The sequence below is a fragment of the Crocodylus siamensis genome, chromosome 6 (genome assembly GCF_052110815.1).
Source record: "Crocodylus siamensis isolate JL-2025a chromosome 6, ASM5211081v1, whole genome shotgun sequence".
In the NCBI taxonomy this organism is placed as follows: Eukaryota; Metazoa; Chordata; order Crocodylia; family Crocodylidae; genus Crocodylus; species Crocodylus siamensis.
This window is the reverse complement of record NC_143400.1, coordinates 46,433,972-46,443,158: the sequence shown is the minus strand read 5'-3', so window position 1 is coordinate 46,443,158 and position 9,187 is coordinate 46,433,972. Positions and strand designations below refer to the sequence as shown.

The window sequence follows — 9,187 nt, the reverse complement described above, 5'->3', positions numbered from 1 at the left end:
ACCTCTTACCATTCCCCTGTGAGAAGTCCATGACACTTTGGCATACACAAGGACTGGTAATTAAATTTGCTGACTACAAAAGCTAGGAGGCATTGTTAATATAAAGAAGGATCAGAATAGCACACAAAAGAAATGGGATGACCTAAAGGAAGGAGTAAGAGAAAGGGGAAGAAAAAAATATTTTTGTATTAATCAGTCACAGGAAATGACCGGCAGGATGGAATAAGAGAAAGGGTATGAAATTAATAGTACAAAATGTAAAGTTATGCACTTTACAGACTAAAATTAGGGTTCATTTTTTCTATAATCTTGGACATCATCAGATGGAAGCATGTTGGGAAGAAAAACATATTTTTGTGTATTAATCAGTAACAAGAAATTTATATATTTCCAATGTCATATGGCTGCAAAAATGGCAATTTCAGTCCTAAAATAAAACAGTGTGATATATGTCTGTATTTATTTCTTATTCTCTAATGAATAGTAAAGTTAATGAAAAAATAAAGTTTTGGCCAATGGGAGTGAACAGTGGTTAGATAAAAATTTTGAAATAAAAAAATACTTGTTTCTAACATTTTCTAAATGACACTGATATTTTCATTTTAAAATGAGATATTATTTTCCATCTTAAAACATCCCAAATAAAGAAAATGGGGGGAAGGAGGGAATTTAATAAAAGCTTTGTGGTGAAATGCGTAACGGGCAAACTCAGGCTCTTACCATAACTTTAGGCCTTCCCAGAACTAATCAAATTGTATAGAGTGCCTTGGCACTGGGAAAAAGGAGATAGGAGGAGATAGGGGCACAGGTGGTCTTCTCATCGATCCTTCCAATGAGTGGGCATGGAAGACACCATGAGACCTGCATCTGGGATGTTACCTTACTGTTTCAGGAACGGTGTCTTGAAGTGGGCTTCGGCTTTTTGGACCACAGCCCATTCTTCAGAACAAGAGATATGCTTGGGTGGGATGGGATTCACCTCTCCCCTAAAGGAAAGTGTGTGTTCTGTTCCAGGTTGGCTGATCTCTGGCAGGCTTTAAACTAGGCACTTCTGGGGAGGGGGAGGAAGATAACCAAGGGAGCCACAGAACACCAAACCAAGAGACACCCACAAGAACAGCCTAGTCAAGTCAGGCAACGAGTACAAGAGATACCCAAGTAAGAGACAGGGGCCCGGACAGTCTAGGGATTGGGGGCAGGTGCATACACCCTCAGGAGGCTTTAAATGCCTCTACACTAATGCTCGCAGTATGGAGGAAAAGCAGGAAGAACTTGCCCTCCTCCTAGCTAACACAAACCAGTTCATAATGGGGCTCACTGAAACTTGGTGGGATCTAACGCACAACTGGGTGGTAAACATCAAGTGCTATAGGCTATATAGGTGGGATAGAACAGGGAGGAAAGGTCAGGGTTTGGTGCTCTATGTCAAAGGGCAATACACATCCTCTGCAAAGGATGGAGGATGGGATTCACTTCCAAGGGGGATTATTCTGCACTGCTCCGGGAGCAAACCAGGAAAGCCAAGGCTTCAACTGAACTCCAACTAGCTTTGAGCATCAAGGACAATAAAAAGTCCTTTTGCAGATATGTGGGGAGCTGGAGAAAAAGCAAGGGCAACATTGGACCCCTGCTGAACCAGGTGGGGCAACTTAAAACTGACTCCCAGGAAAAAGACAATTTATTAAATGGGTACTTTGCATCGGTCTTTCATCAGTCCCATGGGACGCCCATGCCCGCTACGGGACAGGGAGGTCCAGGTGAGGGAGATCCCCTGACCTCCATAAATGCTGACCTCGTGAAGGAACATTTTGAGAAGCTGGATACCTTCAAGTCAGCCGGCCCTGACAATCTGCACCCCAGGGTACTCAAGGAGCTGGCAAGCATCATAGCCCAGCCCCTGGCATGGATCTTTGAAAACTCCTGGCGCTCTGGTGAAGTGCCAGAAGACTGGAAGAAGGCCAATGTGGTGCCTATCTTCAAGAAAGGGAGGAGAGTGGATCCAGCTAACTATAGGCCCATCAGTCTGACTTCTATCCCAGGGAAGATCTTAGAAAAGTTTATTAAAGAGGCCATCCTTAATGGACTGGCTGATGCCAACATCCTAAGGAATAGCCAGCATGGGTTTGTTGCGGGCAGGTTTTGCTTGACCAATCTCATTTCCTTCTACGACCACATGACATATCAACTGGACAAGGGAGAAGAGATTGATGTCATATATCTTGACTTCAAAAAAGCCTTCAATCTGGTATCCCATGATCACCTCTTGGTAAAACTAGCCAATTGTGGCCTTGGATCCACCATGATCTGCTGGCTGGGAAATTGGCTCTGTGGTCGAACCCAGAGGGTAGTAATTGATGGCAGTCACTCATCATGGTGTCCTATGACCAGTGGGGTCCCCCAAGGCTCTGTTCTTGGATCCATATTGTTCAACATCTTCACTAATGATGTGGACATTGGAGTCAGGAGTGGACTGGCCAAGTTCGCTGATGACACCAAACTATGGGGCAAAGCATCCATGCCAGAAGACAGGTGGGTGATCCAGGCTGACCTGGACAGGCTCAGCAAATGGGCAGATGAGAACCTGATGGTGTTTAACACCTAAAAATGCAAGGTTCTCCACCTTGGGAAGAAAAACCTGCAGCATCCTTATAGGCTTGGCAGTGTTTCTGGGGGTGTCACTACATCCCCAGCAATTCTGAACACCATCTCACTTGAAACACTGGTCAGTGGACAGGACGGGTATTCCCAGGAAACCGTTGCCAGATCCTGCCACAACTGGCTGTGGCTTGCCCAGTAGGCCAAGGGGTCACAGAGCAGTGGCTCCACATCCTCGGAGAGATAGGCAGCCACCAAGGCCTCAGCACTACCTGCCCAATGCTGGGGTCTAATGCCTCTGGACCCCAACATGGAAGCCATGCTCTTGGCCCACATTGGCAGTGCCTCTGGTGAAGGAGACTGGCTGGTGGATGGAGTGCTGGCATGGGACAGTGGTATCTCTTCTTCCACATCCCCCTGCCTCTGCCATTCTGCCTCCCTGACTCTGTTCACCAGCACCTCTGTCCAGTGATCCAGGGTTTTGCTGGTGTACATTCTCCCCTTTACCTGTGGGCCACACATGGCCACCAGCAAATGGACTGGACTGGACTGCAATGGATCCAGCCATTTCTTGATACCCTCCTTAAACCACTTCACCAGTGCCTGTACATCTAATGACAGCAATTTGCCCCAGACAGGAACATCAATCCCCTGGAACTTCCCCTTTTGATTCTGAAGCTTCCACACTATGGGGATCACCTGCCTAAGGAGGGCATTGCCAGCACTGAGGCTCTCAGTGGCCTCAAGGAATGGCTTGAGGACCACCAAGATCTGGGAGATGGTATCCCATGTCAGCTTTGTTAAGGGGCCACTGAACACAATCTCCCCACGCAAGGCCATATCCTGGATGGTGTCTGTTGCCCCACCAGCCTTTCAAGCATCAGGTCTGTGGAGTTCCACCAAGTCTCCACATCCTGCATGATTTTGTGCTGTGGGACATTCAGCCCTGCCTGTTTGTCCTGCAGCAACTTTCCCCGCTTGATGATCTGGTAGAAGTAGCCCACCAGCTTCCTGCATTTTGAAATGAGCTGGCTGGTAGTGACGACACCCTCACCAGCAGTCCTGTTCCCCTCCAGAGTGTCTCTGACTGTAAGGTGAAACTTGTGTGTCACACAGCAGATGCCAACAAAGTTGGCATCATGGACTGCCTTCACTATATTGACCCCATTTTCAGTGGCCATGAACCCACATGTAAGCTCACCCTGCCCAATGCATCACCCCTGCACCATGCAGCTCATGGCCCCCATGATCTCGGTTGCCGTACGGAACTCATCCATCACTTCCACTTGAAGGACAGGCCACCGACTGATCACACCAGTACCCTGTGAGGAAGAGGTAGTCATGATCTCCATCCTGGCTGCTCCAGATGTCTGAGGTAAAGGGTAAGGCCACCTATGGACTTGCTTGGTGCAGCTCCTCCCTCAAGTACTCCTTGCACACCTCATACAGGGAGGGCAACACTGCCCTGCTGAAGGTGATGGGTGTGGGCATGCAGTATGATGGGGCCATGAGCTCCATGAGCCACCTGAACCCTGGCCACTCAACTAAGAAGGGCTGGCCATCCAGAGCAAACATCTCCCCAGTGCTCTGGGTGACGTTTCTCACCTTGGAACGCACCTCCCTTTCCCCCACTGGTCCAGGGTGGCCTTCCCCTGCTTCTGCAGGATGGGGGCTTTGGAGTGAGATGGGGACTTCCCTTTGGGCACACTCCCACTGGCACCAGGATAAGAAGGAGCAAGTGCAAGGGGGTGGTGCCTCCTGATATGCATCAGCATCCCTGTGATGCTGAAGTGTTCCTTGCCCTTGCCTCAGTTGGTGTTGCATTGGCAGTTCAGGCAGAAAGCATACTTGGGATCATCTGCCACCTCAAAATGATCCCACATTACACTACACCCTCACTTCTGGAGTGCAGGTGCAGATCCTGCCTCATCCCCCTACTAAGCAGGCAGAGGCACAACAACAGGAAGGACCGACTCATTTGAGCCACTTGCCTCCACAACCTCAACCTCCTCTGAGGTGCTTTTTGGAGAAGAAGACCTGACTTTAAGGGAACTTTGAGGGGTGTGGAGCAGAAACTCAGATCCCCTCTCCTTACCAGAACTTCTCTGGCTATGGCAATGAGTTCCCCTGGTTCCAGATCCAGTTTCACCTCTGCCACTGGAAGGTTTAGGCTGGGAACTGAAATTGGGGTGGAGGAGACTGTCATCCTGGTTCCTGTCATGCTGATAGTGCTGGGGGTTGTTATTATTTCTGCTGTTAGCGGAGGTGGGGCAGGTGCAGACACTTTCCCTACCTCCTTGCTGCTACTAGCAGCAAAAGTCTCATGGCTGCTAGGGAAGAGTGAGCATCTAATTTTTTTTATTTTTTTTTTTTTTGGGCGGGGGGGGGATCTTGCGGCTCTCCCCCTACCCGCTCTAACTCCTCTCACTCCCTTCCCAGGAGACCTGGCACCTGCCTTTCCAGCACATTTTGTAATGTTTGCTGTGCTGGAAAATGTGTGTGCAATGTATCTTCTATGTGCAATATAACATCTATTTGTAATATATTAGAAAGGTGTATGCAATCCTTTGCTAGAAGAGAGACTAGCAACGAAGCTAGCCACTGCAGCCAGCCAGTACCTTTCACATGCTGTTACTTCCAGATAGACACACAAAAGGCAGAGAAAGGCTTCATACAGAGCCTTAAATGCACATTTCTGAAATGTTTTGCATGGTTTCATTTCATTTCAGAGATGTTTCAGAGCCTTCTGTTTCATTTTGGATTCAGTGTTTTGGGCACCAAAACAGGCTGAAACACCTCCAAAATTAAACAGCTGCTGAAATTTCACACCGCCCTACTGTATGAACCATTTTTTCCACATGGAAAAAAAAAATTTAAACTTTTTGAAACAGCTCAGAGTGAAAACAAGTTTTGAAGTACTGCAGTTTCCCATAATCATAAATTTCTTTTTCCAGCTTGCTCCATTCAAACATGTGTTAATGTTGAAGGAAGAGGCCAAGAGTTGTGAGAAATGGGGCCTTCCATAGAGAGAAGGGACAGTTGTTTCACTGATCTCCTGGGGTACCAGTCTCCTATTAGTTTGTGTGAAAAGCCATGCTATCCTTGCATGTAAGACAGGTTTCCCTACGGGCACTTGGTTGTCAGGGGAGATGTATAACCACCTTATATTTTCCCCTTATTGGTTTCAGATTCATGTGTGTTGATTGTTAAAGGCAAAAGGAGCACTGGTCACATAAAGAATGCAGGATCAGGGTCCTAAATAATACTGCTTGGATTCCTAAGATTTTATTTAACAGCTTATCAGGCATTCATCCATCTTGCTGTGTACAGATCCCAGTCGTGGTGATGCTCCATGAAGAGGTGACCTCCTTTAGCTCCTAAAAGCCTTGCCTTTGCAGTAAGCCAACTGTTTGCATTCTTTTTTTTTAATAAAGAAAAGGGTCAAATTGCTCATCATGACTATTAGTGATTGGATGTCATGAACCTTTCTAGGCATTGAGAGGAGAAGCATTTTGGAGCCTTTTTTTTCTGTGCATCTTCAATGCCTAGTACCACAGAGTTCCAGTTGTTGATAAATCCTTCTCAGCAGCTCTGTAAAGTCAGCCAAAACAGTAATGGCAGTGGCAATGAGCTGATATATATGCAGTCCCTTGATAAAAGAAATTGCTTTGAAAATGGTATATGTTATTACTATGATTAGTCAAAAAGGAAATGTTCATTACTACTCCTATTATCATAGAGACATTTTAAAACGTTATTTCCATTGCAGTGTTTCATACAGAGCAATTATAATAGCATTTTCCATGACCTATTTAATTTTTTTAGGAAAACAGTAAAGTGTAGAAAAAGAACCCTTTTTTTCTGAGAGAGAGAGAGAAAGACACAGTGAAAGAGAATGAGAGTGAATGCTTTAGATAAAAATCATAGAAATGATTTATCAAAGTCATCTCATCTATTCCTTTTCTCTGATGCAGGAGCAGGACCTGGATTGTCCCTGGTAGACTTTTATTTATTTTTTTCTTAAAAACCTCCAGTGAAAGGGGTGCCAAGAGCTCCCTATGTAAATTATTCCACTGCTCTACTTAGAAATTTTGTCCGAACATCTAAACTACAGCTTCTTTAATACAATTAGGAAAGCATTTTTGACCTATCGGTAGGTCAAGCTATCTATCTTTGACTCTTCCATGCTTTATGTCTCACTGTAAACTTTGTATACTTTTCTGGTTTCTGCTGCTGTGATTCCTTGTCGACTGATTTTTTTTTTTAATGCAACGCAAAAATCAGAAATATGTATATGTGAACGGTACATGGCTAGCTGTGAAGTCTTTCAATAATAAGTAATAAAGGAAATATGAAACAATAGATACATATAAATAAGAATAAATAAGAAACAATAAGTAATAAAGAGGAAAGGAAAGAAAAAGACTGCTGAACACAACTCTCTCCATGGATGCTGGCATAAGCGTTTTATTTTATCAGATCTGACTGTTGTAGATGTCCTACTTTCCAAGGCAGTAATATAATCCTGCATGTCACTAAGAACATGTGCAATCTGGGAAAGACACAGTTTTGTGATTCCTTTTTTAAATCTGTCTCATTTTTCCTTCCTGTGTTTGCCTTCTTGTTGAAAGCAATTGTCTCACTTCTTGTCAGGTACAGCAGTCACTTGGCTAGAGGTAATAGCTGAGAGATTCATTGTGCTACTTGTGGTTTTTTGCCCCATTGACACAGTGTGATTTGCCCAGGTTTAAATGCTTACGTGAGTGATCTTATTTTCCCCTTGCAACATGCTCTGTAGGCTAACCAGAACTGAAGTGTAAAATGTGCATGAGTGCTAAAAACTGCAGTTTAACAGCTATGGATGCACTATTTAGGCATGTACAGCCTAAGGCACATAGACTTTAGGGATTTAGATACCCAAATCTGTCAGATAGACCCTGAAAGCTGACAACTTAAATCCTGTCTGCTAGCTATGAGATCCCAACTGCAAAGCAGGTCGTTGTCAGTAGCAGGTCGTTGTCAATATTGGCTTCTTCCTGTTGGAAGGAGCACAGCCTGAAAGGAAGCAAGAGAAGAAAGAATGGTAAAGATGATAGCAATGAATTTCTGGATAGCTGGATGACTTTTCAAAAGTGTCCTAGTGGGGAAAAAAAAACTGCTCGCTGCTTTGTACAGAGCAAAAACAACAGGCCACTTGGGTTGTTAGTCTGAGATCTCACACAGTGTTTAAGGGTCATAATAAGAGGTGGAATTAAAAAGTATATTATGAAGTAGAAGGGATGGCATAAATTTACTTTTATGTTTCAACTTTTCTTTTTGTTTTGCTTTTTTCCCCCTCTTTGCTGACAGATATAGACCATGACAGGCATCGAACAAGGAAACCAAACTTTTATTACAGAATTTGTCTTCCTGGGATTTGGTGATGTCCATGACCTGAAGAGTCTTCTCTTCCTGCTCTTCCTCATGATCTACATTTTGACCTTGGTAGGAAACATTGTCATTCTTTTTCTAGTTGTCAGTGACCACCGCCTTCACACCCCCATGTACTTCTTCCTGGGGAATTTAGCCTTCTTGGAGATCTGCTACACCTCCACTATCCTGCCCAGGATGTTGGCTAGTTTGCTTAACAAAGAAAAAGGGATTTCATTAAACGGTTGCTTCTTTCAGTTTTATGCTTTTGGTTCCTTTGCATGTTCCGAGTGTTATCTCTTATCTGCCATGTCCTATGATCGGTTCTTAGCAATATGCAAACCACTGCATTATGGAGGCTTGATGAACAGCAAGTTCTGTTTCCAACTAGCAGCATGGACTTGGGTAATTGGATTTGTGGCCAATGCCTTCACATCAGTCTTGGCATCACAGCTGACTTTCTGTGGGTCCAACAAAATTGACCATTTCTTCTGTGATTACACTCCATTGTTAGTGCTATCCTGCAGCGAAACCCACACAACAGAGACAGCTATGTCCATCGTTGCCACCGTGTGCACAGTGCCTCCCTTTCTGCTCACCCTGACATCCTATATTTGTATCATTGCCACCATCCTGAAAATTCCTTCTACCACTGGGAGGAAAAAAGCTTTTTCTACCTGCTCCTCACACCTTATTGTGGTTGTAATGTTCTATGGGGCTTTGATGACTGTCTATCTGTTACCCAAAAATGATGTATTAAAAGATGTAAACAAGTTGCTCTCTCTTTTTTACACTGTCTTGACCCCTTTGTTAAATCCCCTTATATACAGCCTGAGAAATAAGGATTTTAGGGCAGCCCTGAGTAAATCAGTCAGTAAACACGTGCCTTTACTGAGGATTCAACTAATCTAAACTCTTTTTTAACATTGGAGCAGCATTAATCAATAAATAAAATTCATAAGCAAAATGTTTACGTTATCTGTACTATTTTGCAAGGATCATGTCTATTCCTTTGTATTTTATGACTATAATACTGATCAGTAAATGGCTATATTCTGTGGCTGATCATCTAATGCATATGATGGCACAGTTATAGTTTAATCATACTAGCCACATGTAATTAAATGACCAGTTCAGGACTGCAGATCTTCAAGGTCCACCCCTTACCATACTGGACACTCAT

General features: G+C 44.3%; 1 pseudogene; it reads left to right on the top strand.

Moving 5' to 3' along the window:
• The first annotated feature begins 7,953 nt into the window (after positions 1-7,953).
• Positions 7,954-8,928, top strand: LOC149862617 (olfactory receptor 5AP2-like; annotated as a pseudogene).
• Positions 8,929-9,187: the final 259 nt, after the last annotated feature.